Source organism: Strongylocentrotus purpuratus, unplaced genomic scaffold (assembly GCF_000002235.5).
Source record: "Strongylocentrotus purpuratus isolate Spur 01 unplaced genomic scaffold, Spur_5.0 spur5_scaffold_1, whole genome shotgun sequence".
Lineage (NCBI taxonomy): Eukaryota > Metazoa > Echinodermata > Echinoidea > Camarodonta > Strongylocentrotidae > Strongylocentrotus > Strongylocentrotus purpuratus.
The window spans coordinates 33,446,253-33,468,593 of NW_022145594.1; the positions used below are offsets into that span (position 1 = coordinate 33,446,253).

General features: G+C 37.5%; 1 long non-coding RNA gene across 1 annotated transcript in view; it reads left to right on the plus strand.

Moving 5' to 3' along the window:
• Nucleotides 1-5,112: 5,112 nt before the first annotated feature.
• LOC115921063 overlaps nucleotides 5,113-22,341 on the plus strand; it is a 37,966-nt gene continuing 20,737 nt past the window's right edge. Inside the window, exon 1 of the long non-coding RNA XR_004062721.1 lies at nucleotides 5,113-5,346. This is a non-coding gene — a long non-coding RNA (uncharacterized LOC115921063). The remainder of the gene's footprint in view (nucleotides 5,347-22,341) is intronic.

Sequence of the window (22,341 nt, forward strand, 5' to 3'; positions counted from 1 at the left end):
CTTAAAGATAAACTTGAGTTCTGGTAATGCGATTGCATTGTGAAAGAAAAGGTGTGGAATGGAGCAGAAAAGTTGATCATATAGCATGTAAGTAATGGTGTGTAATGCAAGGTTCTGGAGTCATCAAAATCATCATAAATTTGGCAGAGTCTTGGTAAAGTAACAATCACTTACACAGAAAGATGTATATGGGACAACACACATGATGTCGGGGCTAGTACTACCCTGATTTCCTTATCTTTCTATGCTCATTACTCAGCCAGTATACATTTTCTTCCAAAATTGTTTGGCACATGACATTTTTTTGTAATCTTGAACATTCAGTGTAAGTTTCGTTATATTCTGTGAGAATTCATTTTCTTTTTTTTACCAGAACTCAAGTTTATCTTTAAATTGTTTGATATGAAGAACGCTGATCTTGCCTTTGTACATGTAGAATATTGCAATTCGATCACATTTTAACAAACGAACTGCGGGATAGTCTATCCATGGTTGGGGAAAGAGCTTTTAAAATTCATTTCAAAGAGCTTTATGCATTATTATTTATAACGAGTCAGAGTACAATATATATCATGGAAATCGTTTCATTGTTTCATCAAACATACCATATCGAGTAGAGGTTAGCGATTCTGTTGGATAAAATTTTTATATTCTAAGTGTTTAATATATTTTTCACGCCCTGTACATGCCGGACATTAAAATGTGTTTCATAATTTGTCTATATAGGGCGCCACGCATATTGCCATGTTGTAGTCAACCTATTTCGTGGCTGAATTAATTTCTCATTCTCTCAATATTAACATGTAGAACTATATAGACTCCGTCGCACCATGCTCCCTCGCTTTATTCGACACATTTGATCTTCATAGTTCGATGCTCGAGCGATAATGATAATAACAAAATTATATTTAGCTTTTATATAGCGCTTAATATAAATGTCTCTATAACCCCGATCATTGAGATGCAGAAAATCTCTTCAGCCTAGGAACTATGCCATCTACTCTCTTAATTTCTAGGACTTGAATTTTAAATCTTTCCTGAGACTTAAATTAGTTGAAGTCTTTATGATTTATTTAACTGAATATATGATTTAAAAGTTTTAACGAAAATTACTTCTGCGAATAAATCCTTGAGGACTTAAAACATCTAGATGATGCCATGCATGATGCATGCACCCGCATCCAAAAGTGAACCTTACATTGGACTTCCATTCGAGTTCAATTTTAAGAATTTCTGGGGAAAATGTTGAGATTTATGAAAGTCTCAGAATTTGAGAGAGTAGGGGCGTCCTGTTACCAAGCATTTGTATTATATTGTCGAGATCGCATTTTTTTAAAACAAGTTCATTCATTCTTTCACAGACTATAACTAGCCATGCTGACTATATACCGTAAAAGTAAACGCAAAGCCTAATTCATGAATAAAATGAATGCATATTAAATATCTAATACGAGTGTTGTGAGTATTGATTTTTTTTTAATCCTTGATTTTTAATTTTTTTTTTAAGACTCAAAATAGTTAATCATAAAGCTTAAGGTTTTTTTTTCAAAGGAAATCAACTCTTACAGATAAGATGAATACTAATGACACGATTACATTGTGAAATGAATTGCCTGGAAGCAATAGACCAGTTTACTAACAAAAGTTGCTCTTGACAACCTGAAGGCTTGCTCGACGCTTGCCAGACATAGCAACAAGTAATGTCTCCGGGAAAGAAACATTCATAAAATGGAGTATGATAGTAAACCGGTCTATTGCTGCCAGGTCTACACTGATTTTTTTTGGAATCATCAAAATGAAAAGAAATTGAGTCAATCTTGCCAAAATCACATTGATTCTCTTTTGATTGACCCCTTTCCGTTTCGACGGCTATGATAACCATGTTGTCGGTGATTTTTATGGTCCATCGATCTCTAAGAATTGTTCACTCTACAGAAATTAATAGACTGAATGTCGCCATCTCTAGTTGTCAGTATAAAGTTTGTTTAGAAGGAAAAAAAGACTTCATCGGAAAGGGGTGATTGAATTTAATTAAATTGACATTTGATCGATTTCATTAACATAGAATAGCCTTGAGTTAAAACAAAGACCCCTTCACCAAGAACACATCTAATATGTGTATAACATACGGAGCGTACAAAAACATGTAGGCCCAGTTGGGTTGAGAACGTGAGAGGGCGCATATACGACCTTTGGTGCAGAGTCACAGAGTCTGGTCAATTTGGTTTTATTTGGCCACTCTCTTGTTTTGTGCTTGCCCAACAAAGCAGCAGCAATCTCCATACCTTGTCCAACTCGAATTAAGTTAGCCAAACTCTCCTAATCAATATCTCTACTTTCGGGGATCAAAAAATTACCCAATTAGAGAATTCGGTAGGTTGTTGTTGTTTTTTGGTGTTATTGGCGTTTCATTCTTTTTGAGAATATTTACTCCTTTCACATTTTCCCCCTTTCTTTTTCGTTTACTATTGTAAATTCGTACTCTTCATACATCTCTAGTTCATTTTTCTTCTTCTTCTTCTTTCCCTTCTTCCTTTTCCCTTTTAATAGCTTAATCTCAGATCCACTGGTCCACGAAAACTCCTCACCGCAGTAAAGTTACGCATTTCTCTTTTTATATTTGTTTCTACAGTTTTAAAACTTAATCCTTATCTTTCCATATTAATATAGTTTTTTTATAAACTATTTCTTCCTACAGCATAGCATTTGATTCAAAAGAAAATTAAGAACTGAAAACATTTCTTTGTATAATATAAAACTTATAATGATTTCGACAAACAGGAACAAAAGTAAATTCACTAGTTACATTTCTTGACTTTTAATTATGAATCATTTGGACTATAAATATATTTCCTCTTTTACTGTCTTCTCTCTCTCTCTCTTTCTCTCTCTCTCTCTCTCTCTCTCTCTCTCTCTTTCTCTCTCTCTCTCTCTCTCTCTCTCTCTTTCTCTCTCTCTCTCTCTGTCTCTCTCTCATGGCTGTCTCCCTGTCCATCCCCCGACCCTCTCTCTTTCTCTTCATCTATTAATAAAAGCACATAGGGACTACAGTTTCGGTGAAATGTAGTTTATCATTATAAATATGATTATTATTAGTAGTATCATTATCATCATCACCATTTTATAATAATTTATTTCTTTATTATTATCATTATCATTCTCCTCATCAACAAAAACACTCTCAAAAGTATCTACCAATAAAATTAATAGGTTCTTTTCATGTTCGAATATATATTTGATAATTTGAATCTACGATATTAAAAGGTGACATGAATTCTAGTCAATTGGGTTCAAAAATATCAAAAAAGTTGTTCTATTAAATAAGAAGAGAATAGGCTGTCAAGGAGAGTGCATAACTTTTTACAAAAAGTTATCCTTCGTCACAGATTATTATTTTACGCTCATAGGCGTATACGGCGGCGGTCTAAGGGGCTGCAGCCCCCGCCCCACCCAAGAACTCTGGATGACCACATGATCAGCAGCACGAAGATGATTCACATATCATTTTATATTATCTACTAGATTGTGATGACTAAATTACATTATTTTCCCCCTTTTTTTTATTATAAAAGTGTACAAATACATGTACATCTCCTCGCTAGCTTCGCTCACTCGCCAAATGTTGATACTAAAAAGTCGACATTTGGTCAAGAGATGTCACTTCCTGGCGCAACTTGTGCCCATACACCTAATTAAGTTCCCCTAGGCCTAAATCTCTTTTGGTATTTTAAAATTAATCATGATGTCATGGTTTCATATCTGCTAAAGCCCGCATATATTTAGGTCAAAAGGATTTTTACATGAATCTACATGTACCTGAATATAAGGGCATACCAGTACTATATTTACCTATTTGAATTAATTATTATATCATATTTCATATTCTGTAAAATCTACTTTAAATTCTGGCTAAGGTGAATACAATTTAAGTTTTTACCCCTCTTGCATAAAACTTGTAAAAAATCGAATCTCTTAAAAATGTTCATAGTTTATGTTCTTCAACATTTCCTAAACAATACATCTATTCTACTATATGTAATTATCGGTGTATAACTTTTAGTGGTGTTTTGTTGGTAAAAATGTTCTTTTATCAAATTTTCATAACGGTGTTTGAGACTAAGGACAGTTTGAGACTAATGAAATGCCGCCATCACTTCAAAATTGACCACCACCATTACCATCATAATTATTATCACAACATCACCACGTCTACATCTAAGGCCCAGCTGTGCTCTATACCACAATCACCACCACGTACCATCACTGCCATCAATACCACCACTGCCGTTAGCCCGTTACCAAAACCACCACCACTACTCCATCACTACTTCCCCTATGCACCACCACTTTTATAACCACAAATATCAACACCAACACCTCCACCACTACGCCTACCCCACCAGCACCACTAATTCCATTAGTTATACCACCCCCACCTCGACATTTACTGTTCATATGCCCCCGCCACCATCAGCGTTATCACCAGCACCACCACCACCTGCACCTCTACCACCTACTCCACCAATACCACTACCATCACCACCACCACCATCACTAGCACCGTCAACACTACCAGCATCTCCTCCTCCAACACCAATTCCACACCCACGATTGGCACCACCGCCATTATCACCATCACCACCACTAGCACCACCATATATCATTACCGTGCAACAACATTACCATTTACCACCACTAATCACAACCACCGTGCACTAGCTACCACCTCTGATATTACCACCATACCACCACCACCACCACCACCACCACCACCCACATCCTCCACCATCGTAACCACCAATACCACTACCACCACCACCACCACCACCACCATGCACCACCACCTCAACCACAATCACCACCACCACCACAACCTCCATTGTCGCCAGTTCGCCACCACCATCACCAGCACCACCACGCACCATCAACATTATCCGCCGTCTCCCTGACCCCTCCAATCACTATTCTCTCGCATAACACAATAACAAAAGTCATAAAAATAAGAGTATTTTGCAACAGATCAAGAAATTTGACCAAAAACGAAGGCCTTGCAATGCATGACGGGATATGTCATTGAGCTCTCTCATCCGTGCAGTGCGATGCTGAGATTACGAGAGGCTGGTATCGGGGTACAGCGGTTCGCCGACGGGCAAAACTTCTCAATAGTTTTTTGTGTACAATTGTGAATGTGTACATACGACGTCCAGTTCAAAACTTCCGTACACAGCGTATTGTATTGTATGCGTGGTCATTTTGTTTCAATGGATTGTCCGAAGTCTACATCAAAACAGCTGAATCTGTAAGGGAAATTATACATTTTTGTGACAGTGAGCAAGAAAAAGAAAGGTGAGTGTACCAGATATTTGTATGATCTTGCGGTGCGAGCTTGAGACATTGATTTTTTAGCTGCTGATTTTCTATATTTTTGCGACGAGAGTGAGACCCTTGCGAGTGGGGAAGATGAGGCAGGCAAGATGCGTAGTGTAGAGCTAAGATCTTGAGCTCAGACCCACTCGTAGGGGAACGAGTTGGATGTCAACTCCATGAAAAAGGATCATATAGAGGATCATATAGAGGATCATTTGGATCTTTTAGAATTTTCGGAGGGCTAATTAAACTTATATTTGAAATGTAAATATTTACCGTCTTTATAATAGAGCTATAGAGGGGGAGGAAGACAAGAGAGAAGATGGTAACTTTAATTTGTGCCACCAAAAAAAAAGCCTGATTGCAAAAAAATGGAGAGAGTTTGAGTGTATGTAATTGTAATGAGACAACATCTGGATTGGTCAAGATTGACAGTAAAGGTACTGGTAGCATTTGTCTTACATGTAGTCCTACTGTAAGTGATATATTACAGAGAGTATTATATGTAAGTTGATTTTCGTGATTTATTTACAAAATATTAAATGTTGATAAAATAATAATTTGTAAATATAATGTAGTTGAATGAGATGCATAATTACATTCAAAAATGGAGCAGAACATTGGGTTGTCAGCATATCATTACCATCATGATCATTATAATCATCATTAATGTCTTTCATCATCATTATCATCTTCGTTATCATTCTTAGCATTTGTATCATTAAAATATTCTTTGCAATATCATCATTAATATCATAGTCATCTTCATCATCAGTATCATCACCATTAGTGTGATTATGGTCAGCACAGTCATCATCATCATCATCATCATCATCTTCATCATCTTCATCATCTTCATCATCGTTATCATCATCATCAATTTATAATTATCATTATCTTGATTATGATTCATGATCACTATCAATATCATCTTCTTCATCATCCCCACTGCCACCACCAACACAACCACCTTCACCATCACCACCACCACCATCACCACCACCTCCACCAACACCACCACCACCACCAACACCACCACCTCCACCAACACCTCCACCTCCACCAACACCACCACCTCCACCAACACCACCACCTCCACCAACACCACCACCTCCACCAACACCACCACCTCCACCAACACCACCACCTCCACCAACACCACCACCTCCACCAACACCACCACCTCCACCAACACCACCACCTCCACCAACACCACCACCTCCACCAACACCACCACCTCCACCAACACCACCACCTCCACCAACACCTCCACCTCCACCAACACCACCACCTCCACCAACACCACCACCTCCACCAACACCACCACCTCCACCAACACCACCACCTCCACCAACACCACCACCTCCACCAACACCACCACCTCCACCAACACCACCACCTCCACCAACACCACCACCTCCACCAACACCACCACCTCCACCAACACCACCACCTCCACCAACACCACCACCTCCACCAACACCACCACCTCCACCAACACCACCACCTCCACCAACACCTCCACCTCCACCAACACCACCACCTCCACCAACACCACCACCTCCACCAACACCACCACCTCCACCAACACCACCACCTCCACCAACACCACCACCTCCACCAACACCACCACCTCCACCAACACCACCACCTCCACCAACACCACCACCTCCACCAACACCTCCACCTCCACCAACACCACCACCTCCACCAACACCTCCACCACCACCACCACCACCACCACCACCACCATCATCACCACCACCACCACAACCACCACCAGCACAACCACCATCATCTTTTACTTCCTACTGTTGTGGCAGGAAACCATCCCCAATGATCCATGTACATGTACATGTATACCACAAACTACATTAATGATCATAAACAAAACAAAATCCAGCATCATAGAGCATCATCTACCTGTACAGGTACATGTAGTTGTTTGAGTCCTTGGTGTCAATAATAAATAGTGATTTTAGGCATTGTGGTAAACCCTTCAGATAATTATCGTTATGCTCCTCAATCATCAACTTCATCATCATCATCATCATCATCATCATTTCTTCATTCATTATCATCATCATCATCATTATGATCATCATCATCATCATCTTCATAAATGATCATCATGAACTTCATCATCATCTTCATCATCATCATCATTTATTCATTATCATCGTCACCACCAGTCCACCATCATCATCATTATTATAATGTGTAACTCTATTATCATTTTAAATTCTCCTATGTCGTCTTGCTCATTTGCATTGCTATTACTGTTGTCAAAAACATACATGTGCCTACATGTACATGTATTCAGGTTCATCAGCATTAAATCACATGCATGTAGCACTGGCAGTGTTGCTGCTTATTGCAAGTTGTATTATTGTATGTGCATCTATGCAAAACCACTAAAATTAGACTACATGTATATGCTGGATGCTATAAATAATTTCTATTCTTTCACCTTGTGCCATATTATCATCATTTATTCAGAAATGTTATTTTCAAGAAATCTTGTTATTCCCTCTTAAAATTCAATGAAATTAAATGAAATCTTAATCAATGCCAACAGAAAAATTGAATACTGCTTCCATTGATTTTGGTGCTCATTTCACACTGGTCCTGCAAAAAATTTAATTTGTCTACCGATATGCGCTATGGGTTGAAATCCTCGGCTGCTACATTGTTTTTTGTTGTATTTTACATACACATCCTATGTTTGAAAAAAGGTCAACTTTGGGGGTCCAGAGCTTTTTCCATTAGTTGACCATTCAACCAAATCAGATAAATCGTATATTTTGCAAAACAGAACACAATGCAATTGTTTGAAAGCGATTTGTGGTCAAATTATAGCTCTTTGTAAGGTCACATGAGGCCCATTTACACAGCTCAAAAAAACATTTTGAAAATCCCTTAGGTTTTTGCCATTTACAATACTGGAAAAACCCATTAAAAAATGTCAGTGTTTGCTTACTTTGCTTTTTTGATGAGTAGTGTGCAAGCGCGACTTGTCGTTGTTCTGCATGCAATTGCACAAAAGCAAAGAGAGTCATGTGACCCCAAACCGAAATTTTTCACAGATGTTAATAGAGCTAGCATTTACACTGCAAACATTTGTTAAATTTCTGCTGGCATTTCAACAAACCATACTCTACAGATGGGTTTTTTAACTTGTTTACTGGTAGTTGCCTAGCGACTTCCAACTTCTTCAAATCAGTGCCCTTCTAAACAAAGTACATTGTATGACGACGAATAGCTGAAAAGTTTCGACCACAGCTGTATACCGAACATGTGTTTAGTTACATGTACATGTGGGTACAATGTAGTTCCTCATCCATTAGTGTACCGGTACATTGCACATTATTTTCAGCAAGATTGAGTGAATTTCCTTTCATTTTGATCATTCACAAGTGTCATGCACCACTTCTTATATACTGCATAAACAATCTTTGACAATTGTTTCCACACAGTTTACTCCTTAGTGAGTTGCACGGCCGGCCAGTACTCAATTTGATGTGGAATTGTTTTTCCAAGAAAGATTCACCTCTTGAGAGTGTTCTTCTCGTATTCATACATGTCAACGTAAACACTTGTACTATGAAAAGTGAATTTTACAGGCCTCATCTTCCCTCATGTTTGTTAGTGTGCAGTTCTTCCAATTTATGCATTAAAGTCCTACATTTAAAAATGTTGAAAGCAGTATATGGAAAATGTTACAGGTGCAAGCAATTTTTCTATATATATCTTAATTTCTTATACAGTCTGGAAATGTAGGAAATGTATTTGTATACAAGGACTTGAAACTATCAGATTCCCAGGACAAATGGGCACCCAAATTCTGAGTCCAGACCCCCCCCCCCCCTCCCATTTTAAAATTTTGTAGTTACATAGTTCTCATGCATACTGTAGGTCTACGGACTAAATAGTTCAATCTGGACTTCCTCCCCCAAAAGTTAGTGTGGAGCCCTCGTATTAATTGAGATTAGCTTTAGTTGTATCTAAAAATTATCTATTTTTTCATTCAAACCTCTCTTTTTTTGCTTCTCAATCTTTAAAAAAAAAAAAAAAAAATAATTCTCACTGCCTCCCCCTATTGCTTTATTTAGAACTGCTTTCACATGTACTACATGTATGTAGGCCTATGTGATAAGAGTCAAAATGACATTAAAGACTATACATGTAGTACCGGTAATAATAATAACATACATACATATTACATTTATAAAGTGCTTGATACAATGTTTCTAATCACTTAAAGGTAATACAAAGTTTTGGGAAATTTTGAAAATTGGGTGGATAGTGAATCTTTACAATTTTGATATATTTGGATGCCCCTGTGGATGTATTATAAGCACTCAAAAATTTAACCCCTAAAACACTTCTGTTTTCGAGAAAAATTGAATATAAAAATTTACTGGTACTCCCGGTAAATTTTGATAAATTTCCAATAGCGCCTACGGCCGTACAATGGTACATGTACATTGTAGCTGCGACCATGAAAATCTCAGAATACTGTATGTAGTTGTGATATAATTTCCAAATGGGAATAGCTAATCGGTCGATTTCAGTCAAGAAACATTGTTTCATAGCTAAATTAATATCTTGGTCTTGAGAGGGAGCTATACAACATGAAGAGTTTATTATTTATAATTTCATAACTTTAGACTCGATTTCACCGGGACAACGATCAATGAATATTGTAGGGACGCATATATGCTTCCTATATGTTAATTTGAACCAAATTCATGACCCCATACCAAAACTTTGTAATACAAAAATACAAAGTAATGTAAACCTACAAGTTACAACAATATACTGTTTATGATGATACATAATTCTAATAACTAATTCCTTATAACATTCATAATACTGATATAGCGCTTTATAAATTAACAAACAAAATGTAATTACATTACATATTGAACAGATATTAGGTTTACTCTTGAAGGCTTCTCAAAATCGGGACTCACGTATTCCGTGGGGAAGTTTGTTCCAAAGTTGGAGGGCACATACGGAAATAGTAATCATTTGTGTAGCTACTGTATGCTAAAGATTCTTGAAGACTGAACTCAGAGTTAGTTAGCCAAAAAGAAGAAAAAAGAAAGAGATCAGAGACAGTGGGATCCGTCAAAATAAGATGTGTATTGTGTGCATGTGTAATTTGGTGAGAAAGAGGTGCTAAGGAGATATCAATGAAGTCTGTGGGTGGCATTACACAAGGACGTTAGTCTTTGTCCTCAGACTCTAGTGGATACCACAAAAATATCTTTGTTTTGTAAACATCTAATGATGGTATAGATTCCAAGTATGTGAAGATTGTTTTGTGCATGATCAGCTACTATCTGAATTTCGGATCATAAATGTCTCTAGAAAAGAATAGTTGAAAGAAGATTGACAAGGAAAAACACCTCTACGCGGCAATAAAATGTTTTGTCGAGTAGACTACATATTTTAAGAGGGGGTGTTTGTGGGCACATGAGTGTGTATATTGGTGAGAGTGAGTGTGGGTGTCCGTGTGAATATGTGTGTGTGCGTGGGAGAGAGAGAGAGAGAGAAAGAGAGAAAGAGAAAGAGAGTGAGACAGACAGAGACACAGCAAAAAATAGAGAGCTATTGTATTACCTGCCACGCTCCTTTTGTAACTGATAAGTAAAGATTCCTATTCTTCTATTGATTACAATGAGTGATTCCAGAGGCTATACCCCCCTGTTACTTTAATGTCCATTTCTCATTAAACCCATTCATGTCTATGTCCTTCCGAACCAGTGAGTGGTGACAACAGAACATTTCAAAACAAGACTTCTGGTATACATGTAATACTTGTAGAGTGATACGCCTACACGTCCGTAATTTATAATAAGGATAATAGAAAATGAGATTTGTAAGGCACCAAATCCACTTGAAACAGGCACATTTGTGAAACAAAAAACAAAAAGAGATCACATAAAAGCACCTGCAATTATGAACAAAGGAACAGAAGTACAGTATTAAAGATAGAACATACCAAAAGGACAGAACAGTTATACCGGTACTGAATTAAACAGATTCATGGTTGTATGTTTTAAGATTCTTTTTAAACGCTTCATCTGATCTGCTTTTATGGTTCTTTCAAGGGAGAGCCATTCCACAGTAAAGGCCCCGCGTGAGCAACCCCCCCCCCTCACTGTAGCATTTATGTAGAATATACAGGTAAATGATGTAAATGATTGAATTAGTTGTAAACAACACATCCATCTACATGTTTGCTCTGTATGAATGGGTCCATGTGTAAAATCCACAATTTTTAAGGTCCACGGATAAAATTTAAAAATCGAGAGCTGTATTTCTGATTGTTTTCCAAAAAGTCTCTCCAATTGAGTAATATACATGCGAAGGTCCATTGTAAATCAGCTATTTTAGTACAATGAATGAACAGTACATGTACTTGTATAGCTCACGGCTATCAAATTCAACATTCTTTCTTTTATAATTCTTGCACATCTTCATCTTTCATTCCTCATGGCGGTTTCTTAACTTTTGGTCATCCATATTTGTCCAGTTCTTTGTGTGGTTTCTGTTTCCCAACTCTTGAAACAAAGGCCCTGTGGTGTGTGGTCCCATTGCTTCGTTCTAATGTTTGCAGTTGGTTTTAGACATGGTAATCTCTGCAAGGGCTTCCGGTATACATACAAGTTACCAGTACAGTGCAATACTCCAATTTGTGAAAGAAATTGTGGGGAAGGAATGGGAAAAGGTTGAATGTGAAAAGGACATAATGTAAGAATACAAGGTACTCTGAGATTTGGGAATCATCAAAATGAGAAGAAATTAACTCAGTGTTTTCCTGACACTGACAGTTGCATTTACTGGACACAGACATACATGTATGTATAACATGTGGCACAAGAGTTTGGTCTCTTTCTTATTTTGAATATAGGGGCATTTGATGAGAAATCATTATTCAGGGAACATTTCATCTCTGGTTGGCCTATTCTTTCAAATTTAAAGAATGAGATAGCTCAAAGTTATTTACATGTATCATCTTTAATAAAACTCCACCTTTTACTAGATGCTAAATGTCCCCATGCTTTAACCCTTTCAGGACAGGAATTATTTTTAGGGCTAAATTGATCACAATTGGGCAACAGTAATACTTTCCCTTTTTTGGCTAAATTGTTGAAATAAAATGTAATATCTCTGAAGACAATTAAAACAAGGGTGAGAATGTCAAAAAAGTGGCCCAATTTTTATAAATCTTGATTTTGAATATCTCTACATGTTCCCAATATTATTAGTTTATTTTCCTTTTAAAATTCCTGGCCTCTGAATAAAAATTTATCGAGCCAAAATGTGGAGTGATTGTCATGAAAGGATCAAATCTTTACCAGAAGTCCAGAACCTAACCTACCTACAAATGTAGGCCATCCCAATATATCCCAGTATGCACTGGACATGGTGCAGTTAATTACTTCCTGTAATGTGAGAATTCTTGTTGAAACTTGGGTGGGTGGGGGTCAAGGGTCAAGTGCAAGGCGGGGTAGGGAGGTTGTCAAGTTTAAACTTTAAAGTCATCTCCTGTCATGAAGGTCCACACACATGTGTATGCCACACACATAGATTTTAGTCTCTCTATTCCTTTGAATTTTAGCCCACTTCTCACAAGAAGTCAAAAAATGAAGAAAAAAAACGATGAAGAAATGTTTTATACATGTACATGTTCACTGTAGGGCCTCATCATACTTTATAAAGGTTAGAACTAAAAGGTTTATGAAGTTTATAAATGTTCTTTTCGATAAAAACTATGTACAGTACCTACGTATCAAATTCATCTGTTTTGAGTTGTTGTCATGTACATGTATCAGATTAGAATGGTCAGAATACACTAGAATACAGCTAGCTAACACTGTAGACCTGTTGCTGCTAGGTCATACAAACCTTAGGCAAGGGTTCAAGTGCAAGGCGAAGTAGGATGGTTGTCAAGTTTAAACTATAAAGTCATCTCATGTCATGATGGTCCACACACATGTGTATGCCACACACATACATGTAGCAGATTGGAGTCTCTCTATTCTTTTGAATTTTAGCCCACTTCTCACAAGAAGTAAAAAGAAAAGAAAAATAAAGATGAAGAAAGGTTTTATACTGTACATTTACACTGTAGGGCCTCATCATACTGTATAAAGGTTAGAACTAACAGGTTACAGGTTGTTGAAGTTTATAAATGTTCTTTCCCATAAACACCATGTATTTGATGGTCAGAATGCTTGTAGCATACACTGTAGATCTGTTGCTGCTAGGTCATACAATCCTTAGACAAGATTTCAAGTGCAAATCAGGGTAGGATGGTTGTCAAGGTTTGTGGTCACTCCAGGTCATTATGGTCCACAATCTCCACATGTGTATGCCACATAGATTTTGAGTCTCTATTCATTGTAATATTACCCTTGGACTCTGTCAACTATAAAATAAATGTTCATATATAAAGTTAACTTTTTCCCTTCATAATATGCCTCCCCCAAAAGAAACATGTATGCAACCTGTACTGTACTCCTTCCCCTTAAATACAGTAGGACTCAGAGTCTTAATAATCTCTCCTGAGTTATGGTAAGCAAGTGGTTAGCATTATTCCTTGGTTTTTGTCATGCTACAATAGTCATGCTGATATAGAATACATTTGTTTTTAGCTACAGTACATGTAGCCTAGGTTATAACTGAGAGTCCCTTACTCGGACAAGAGTTCTCATGCAGAACAGAGTTATGATGATTGTCAGGCAAGGCAGGATTACATGCCACACACATAGATTTCAATCTCTACTACTTGCAATATCTCTTGACTCAGAACAAATTAAAACAAAATTGTATGAATTACATACATGTATGAAGGTAAAAAATCTTTCATAACAAAATTGAAATATGGATGTGAATAGATACACATGAAGGTCTGAGGACAATTTACAAGTACTCTTTAAACAACCCCTATTAATGAAAAGGGATTTTTCCCCCCCTCTTCAACAGTGGGGCTTTATTTAATACATTTACAATATTGGAAAACAATGATATAAAATTAGAGAATCATTTACAAAAATCATTTTGATTATTATCCTGCTTCTTCAACTTTGTTATTTTGTTTGTCTTCTTTGAAAATTGAATGAAATTAGTTTAGACTGACTTTATCAGATTCAGTACTTCGTGTTTCTTCTTGGACCCAATACAAGCATTTGCCACATGTTTAGAGGAGGATGTTTTTCTAGCCAAATCAAGACAGTCCCACTCTTACAATTACATCTGTACCGTTTCACCTCGCGATGGCAGGAAAAAAAATAGGTGAAGAAATGAATTCTCACCTCCGAATAAATATTCACATTCCGCGACCTGACAAAATTGATGTTCCGTACTTGTCTGATTCATGAAGGGTGATAGAGCGTGGATGGCCGGCTAGTTTAGTATCCCATTAAAGGGCATTCCAACCTTAAAGGCTTAATGACACATAACATGAGAGACCACAGCATTGTTGTTGCTGTTCCTGTGTTGGCCGGGATGGCCGAAAACAGTTACAAAAATGTAGCTGTACACAATGCATACTGGTACTCATGAGTTATATCTATAAGTTGTGAAAATGAGAAGCGAATCGCATTATTGATAGTAATAATAATAATAAGATATTTCTATACCGCAAATTGCATATTGCCTTTAAGCGGCTTAATGTCATTATTGAAAGCTAAACAAAGAAGAACTTGCAATTCACGGCATCCTACATGTATGTGAATGAGCCCTTATAAAGGACCTGGCACTAAGATGGCTAGGGCCCATTGGCTCAAAAATTTCAAGTCCAGACCTCTCTCTCCCCCCCCCCCCCAAAAAAAAAGTTTTGAAAAACTTAAAGATAGACCCCAGAAATGTCAGTCCAATCAAGACCCCCTTTACAAAAACCCCACAACAAACTGCTTGTTGCTTGGTAGTTTAAAAAAGTGTGTGTCTGAGAAATCAGAGGAATATTAAAGATAAACAATCTGAGATAACTAAATAGATTTTAATTTTAATTTGTCATTTATGATGTGTTTGTGGACGACTCTCGTCATTCTCCTCTAGGACGAGCTACGTGTACAATACAGCCTTGCCCTTTACAGGAGTAGTTCTAAACAGTCTCGCAATTCAGAGTTCAGACCTAAGCTTTAAAAAGACATGTAAGGGTTTGTGCCTGCAAACTTAGTTGCTATCAAGCTTGAATTGCCCTTTAACTTCAATAGACGCTCCATTGATGGCACTTCAAATTCATTGTCAGCGAACGTTCACACAAGAGCGAAAAGTCGTTAACAATGGCTTCAATAACGCGTGTTATGATTTCATCACTCATTTTGACAAATTGGAGCAGAGTGGCAGCATAAAAGGAGCGCGGGGCGTTTAATCTCGGTCATGAAAAGACCGCTTTTATTCCTCTATTATCAACCTCCTGCCACTCACGGTCGCCGAATAATGGCCCGAGACTTATGCAAGCAAGTTAGAGAAATAATGAGCTGCGAGGCACACATTAAATATGACTACACATGAGTTTTGACTTGCTTTGTACTTTTGCCTGTTTTTTCTATATAATTCATGAAAACTACTTGAACCGACCACTACAGTTCTAAAATTAGCATGTACTGTACATGTACATGTACAGGTGTAGCCTAAGAGGGATACAAGCTATTTTTTGTGGGAATTATTGCGAGTTAAAGTCAGGAAGTCAGAATCATTGTAAGAATGATTTCTGTACAAACTACAATTTGTTTAATATTTTCCCTTGAAAGCTAGAAATGAGAAGTGCATGTCCAATGAAGTGAAAAGAAATTAGAATGAGCGAAAAGTAATTAGCATACATGTACATATACAATGAACATGTAGCTCTAGAATGCATTGTTGCTAGGTAGGACAAACATGGATTGTCCTACCTACAGTAACAACACATAATATGCAATTCACATTCTAACTATTGAAATACATTATTTGTAACAGGTGAATGAAGTAATTAGTAACGAGGCACTTAAAAAGATTTGTGCATTTAATTTGATTAAATAACAACACAATTGCCTAATATTATGACTACCCTAATCTTATGATTGTTGGTATAATTGTTGATGTAGAGTATATTTCAGTGTTGTCAGGGTGATTTCTTTACACTTGCAGATTTTTTATTTAAATTACTGCTAATAACAGAGCTCTTTTCAAAAATAATTTCCCATAGTTAGATCACTATTTAACAGGCTCCACTCCATTTTAATTTTTCACTGGTAGGATATACATGTGCCTTGAGAATGTACAGAGAGAAATGTTATGATAACAAAAAGAAAGAAATTTATCTGATGAAATGTACCTGTGATTTGCGTGGCACAATGCAAATTCCAACCCAGCACATAATTTTAATACTGAGCCTCTTTTTTATGATCAACTTATTAAACTAAGCTGTCGTCACGCATGTGATGTGATGAGGTGGAACATTGCTTATTTATAAACAGCCTCTAATATGGCTTGCCCTCCCTCCCCACTCTAATAATAGTCCCACCTCAACCTTGGCTTTCCCTTCAGGTCAAATCCAAGTGACCTTTGACCTCCCTGCCACCCAAGGCTTAGGCCTACCTTGGGTTGCCTAGCTTATCTGGGAGCTAGACTTTCTTTCTGGAGGGATGTGTGGTGGAAAATAGTGTGAGTCGATCTGCTCCAGGGAAAAGGGCCCCCACATTTCTACCATTGTGTGGGTCTGGATTCAAATTCTTTGATCGTTTGATGGTTTTGGGGAAAAATTGGGGAGTGTAACTTCATGTTCATGAATATGATTTATGGTCCACATATTCAATATGGCACATGCATGTAGTTGAAATCGACATTTGCAGGGCAAGTTGTTGGAAGGCAATGTTGACAGCTTGAGTGAGAATTCGATCAGCTTTGAGTCAAAGATGAAAACTTACACAAGTAAATTTATTTTTATTTATATTGAAATTGAAAAGGGATACATGCATTATTGAAACAATAGTTACGAAGTTGACTCAAGCACCCTTTTTTATTTTGGAATTACTCAGAATATATTCCAAATGTGGGCCAAAGCATACAAATATATATTTGTGTGTGTTTGTTTGTTTGTTTCTTGTTGTTGTTGTTGTTGTCCCAACTCTATCCCAAGATTGGTCCTAATTTTGTAATGGTACATTTAATTAAGTCTTTGACTAAGAATAGGCCTCCTCTTTTGGGGGGTATGTTTTATTAAATCAAAACAGAATCAGAATCGTGCAAATAATTGGAGAGTCATTAAAATCAAAACAGAATCAAATTATTTAGAAATAATTGGAGAGTCATTAAAATCCAAGGCCTACTCTATTTCATCAAGTGGTCTCCAAACTAGCTCATGAAACCATTGAATTTTGTGCATCCTATTAAAGCCCCACTGTCCTACTTGTAGCTACAGTGTACTTGCTCCCTCTATATAGAAAAACTTCCCTAATCGGTGCCTGTTGGTCCACCATGATCCTCTTTTTCTTATGTTAGTTAAGAGCTGAGTTGATGAGATAGCCATCTGTCAGTTACCTGGCTGGGTGGTCTAATCCCTTCTGGCCCAGTAGTATTGACGGTCTTTAAAAGTTTGGACATTCGGGCGGCGGACAAAGGGGACAACATCTTCTGTGTCGGACAGTATCTGACATGACTTGTAAGCCTCTGTGCAAGCTTAGGAGGGTAGTTTGGTAATGTGTAAGAGTGCATATATACTGTTTAGGCGCATTTATACTGTCAAATACCTCATTTTGAAAAGTCGCGATGTTTCGTGCACCCGGTTACACTTGTGCTGAAACATCACCGACGGAGCTGTTCAGCGATGTTTTGGCGTGTTTCGGTTGGTAATGCGCATGTGCAGTCTTCCCGACCTTTGACCCCGGCCTGCTATAAGATTTTTAGCGCGCGCAATTTCCAGCTAGCGCTATAGCTAGCTAAATAGCGATACATCCCATGCGCATGCATGCGATATGTTTTGTTTATCTCGCGTGTAGTATTTGAGGCAAGAGTGGATAAGTTACGAAGTACGGACTACGGCTGCTGATTCAGTTTTCCCAAATTCAATCGAAATCTAGTAGTAAAAACGATATGGGAAGGTTAAGAAAATCATCGTTGCTAATTGTTAATTTCATGCTTTCACTCATTTCTCTGAAGCCCTTTTCCCCACGTTTGCAGGGACGCTTGGAAGTCTGGTGGAGGAGCTCTCCCTGCCTCCACATCGAAATCAAGAACTTCATCTCATCATCAGTCCAATGGGAATTGTTCACTTCCATATTAATTAATCTAACAAAACACTCAAATACTACTACTAGACAGATATAGCCAGACGGGAATAACGAAGATTGAATAAAGGATGAGTTAACGGAATTGGAACAAACGGAGCTGAATGAACGGATAACACGCGCGACGATGGAAATGCTATAAATATCACACGGGAAGAACGTGGTTTAAAAGAGCGCGGGTAACAATCCAGAAGTGCCGGAAGTCACGTGCCTAACATCGCGATGTTACAACTGCGAGCGGTTATACTTGCCAAACACGCCAAAACACGCCAAAACACGCCAAAAGATCACACTTCGTTTTGGAATGTTTGGGGCTTGGCATGTCTGCCGGTAAAGCGTAGTTGCCCTTGGTAACATCGCGGCCAGGCTCCGGTTTGGCATTTTTTGGCGTGTTTGGATGACAGTGTAACTGCCCCTTGTGAAGGATCAGGGAGGGAACCCCGTGGTGAAAATACCTCCATGAAATATTCACTTTTCATTTCACGTTTCTTCTGATTTGTGGAAGGCAAAAAAATAGAAAGGTATTCAGAATGACTCAGAAAATGCTGCTTGATCTGTTTGATCTTTGGCTTTTTTTCCTTTTTTCCCCTTGAAAATGAAATCTACAAAATTTCATTTTCTCACCATTTTAGCTTCCATTTCCCGCCATTCTGGCTCTCAACAGATAAATGATATGAAGGCCCGGCCTCTACTATTTCTGTCTTATTCTTATTGAAGGTTCCATAGAATTATTACGATTATGATTATGACTATTATTGTTATTATCATTATTATCAACATTATTATCATTGTTGTTTCTAATATTGACGATGATATTGTTTTATTATGAATATTTGATGATTATTTTTATTTTGATAGTTATGTTGCTATTATTATTCTTATTAATATTGTATTATTATTAATATCGTTATTATTATTATTATTACAAATTTCATTCTTTTTGTTATCTATTGTCATAATATTAATAAGTATTATTAATATCAGGGCTCAACAACATCTCAGTTCAGACCCCCTAACTTTGATTAAAAAAACACAGAAACATATTGCTCAGGCATACATGTCCATGTACATACTAAAAAGTTCAATATACAGAGACCCTCCTCCAAAAACGTTTAATACAGAGGCAGTAGAGCCCTGTTAATTTCATTTGATCTTTATAACGATTATAATTATTGTTATTATTAGTACACATATTATTCTTTGGATAAATGTAAGGCTTTGAAATGAAATATTTTTATATTTATATATTAAGATTTAAGAGATGATTTTGTTGCCTGTTGTTCTGACTTCTAACGAGGCTGGCTAGCTCTTTTTGTTTGTCTAATAATGGAGATACACCTGTACATGCATTAGATTTTTCAAAAGTCTGTTTGATCCAACCATATCCCAAGATATCTACAGATATGTTCATGAACATGTACAATGATATGATTGGCATCATCTGTGCTTTCTCCCCCCCCCCCCCCCCCCCCCCCCACCACCCCTTTCCTCTTTCTCGTAGGACTGGGCACACGTGACTGCAATAAAATTCCTGAGCTTTTCTTCTCTCTATCCTTTACCCTCTCTCCTCCTTCCTCCTCCTCCTCCTCCTCCACCTCTGTCTCCTTTTCCTCTTCATCATAATATCATAATCTGAGGGGTCATGTCTGGGGGTCGTTGCCACAGCAACCGTGCCTGCTGTCAACAGATACTGTAACAATTTTTCATTAACCCCTGCCAGGTTGTTGGCCTCTCCAGGGAGAATGTTTCGGCTCAGGTTTTTTTTTATCCCAGCTTCATCTATTTTTTGATCCATGCTTGTACAGCCTATACAGTGGACCTGCAATGCAGGAATGTGGCTGTTCTCATGTACATGTCTATATTGGATATTATGGCTGTGTTCATTATCGTATTCATATTCATATTTGATAATAATTTATAGATTTTTATTATTTTGTTGATGTTTGTATGGTTGACCTGCAATGCCGTAATGTGATTGTACTTATATACAGTACATGTACATATCTATGATGTAAAAATATGTTTGTGTTTATAATAATATTCATATTTGATAATCACCACTTATTTTGTTTTTGATTGATGCTTTTATGGTAGACTTTACATTGTACAATGCAGGAATAGGTTGTACTCATGTACACTTTACATACAACTTGTCTACAATCCAAAATATGGTTGTGTTCATAATCATATTCATATTTAATAATCATCTTCGGCCTTGCTTGCATGGTAAACCTATAAATCTATAATGTAGGAATGTGGTGGTACTCATGTATATTCCTACCATTTATATACGAAAGTATAGTTGTGCTCATATTCAAATTCATAATGTGTAAGCCCAATGAATTCAACTGCAGTGCAGACTTACTAAAAAGTTACAATGCTTTCCTCTGTTCAAGGGGAGGGCTCCTGCTTAACTTTTGTTCTTGGGGCAATGGGGGGGGGGGGGGGGGGGGGGGGGGGTCAGGTGGGCAACATAGACTGTTTAATATTTTATCTCCAAAATCATTTTTTTTGGTGTCACCTCTTTGGGGAAGAATGTTATGGCTTATATTTGATATACATTTTGTTTATTTAGAGCCAGAAGGCTCTTAACTCATCCTTTAACACAGGTTTAATGCCCTTCTGGCATGGTACATTTGTCATGGCCATTTCTTTTAGCTGTTTCAGATAAGCTTTGAAAACGATAGAAAAAGAAAAGAAGTGATTCCCAATTTTAGGGCTGGCAATGGCATTATCCTGAACATTCTTTGAAAAGTGCTTTGGTGGAAAAAAACATTTGATCATTTATTTCAAATTTAGAAAGCTTTATATAGACTTCAATGTTTCTGTTTTGTTTGCCCTGTTCCAATTGGTTATAAATAATAATAATAATAAATAATAGGAACATTTATATAGTGTGTGATAGTAATGTTTCTAAGAGCTGTTCTATTATTACTCCGGCATTAACTGAGCCGTCCTGATAAGGCGCTCGGGCGTTCAGAGGAATTTCTTTCTACCGGGTACCCATTTACATCACCTGGATGGAGAGTGGCAAAAATGCAGATTACTGTTTTGCCAAAGGACATTAGTGCTGCGGTGCGACTTGAACTGTGAACTGTTTCCTCCAGAGTCCAGTGACATATCCGCTAGACCACGACACCTCTACATGTCTAGTTTGTGTTGATAATACACATCGTAAAATATTCTTTTAAACTACATTTTACTATCTATAGGTCGAAATGTACACGTACAATGTACATCCACTACATGTAGTAGAAAGTCTGTAAGACCATTTTGGCTCACAAACTCAATCTGTTATAGTGAATAATTTCCAGCACTCGACATCAAGCTGGGCCGGGTTGCACATTATCGGGTGTATCGGCCGAGCGGGTCAAACTCCACGCAACCAACCTCTCTTCGGAGCGTCTTTCCAACGGAGCATCGGAACGATTCGTGACATTCCTGGCATCAAACAGTAGGCGATGCACAGCATGGTGCCCCCGTTTTTTTTCCAGGGAGATTTTGTTTTCTGGAATCGGGGCATGTTGTGGTCGATGGTATCTCTGATCTTGCCCCCTCTATGAATTTGAAACAGTTGAGTACAAAGTGAAAATACAAACTAGTGGCAGTTTTAGGATCCTTAAAAAAAAAAAGACACCACTTTGAATTGTAGAAATTCAGTCTTGTTATTTACATGTAATTATTTTGT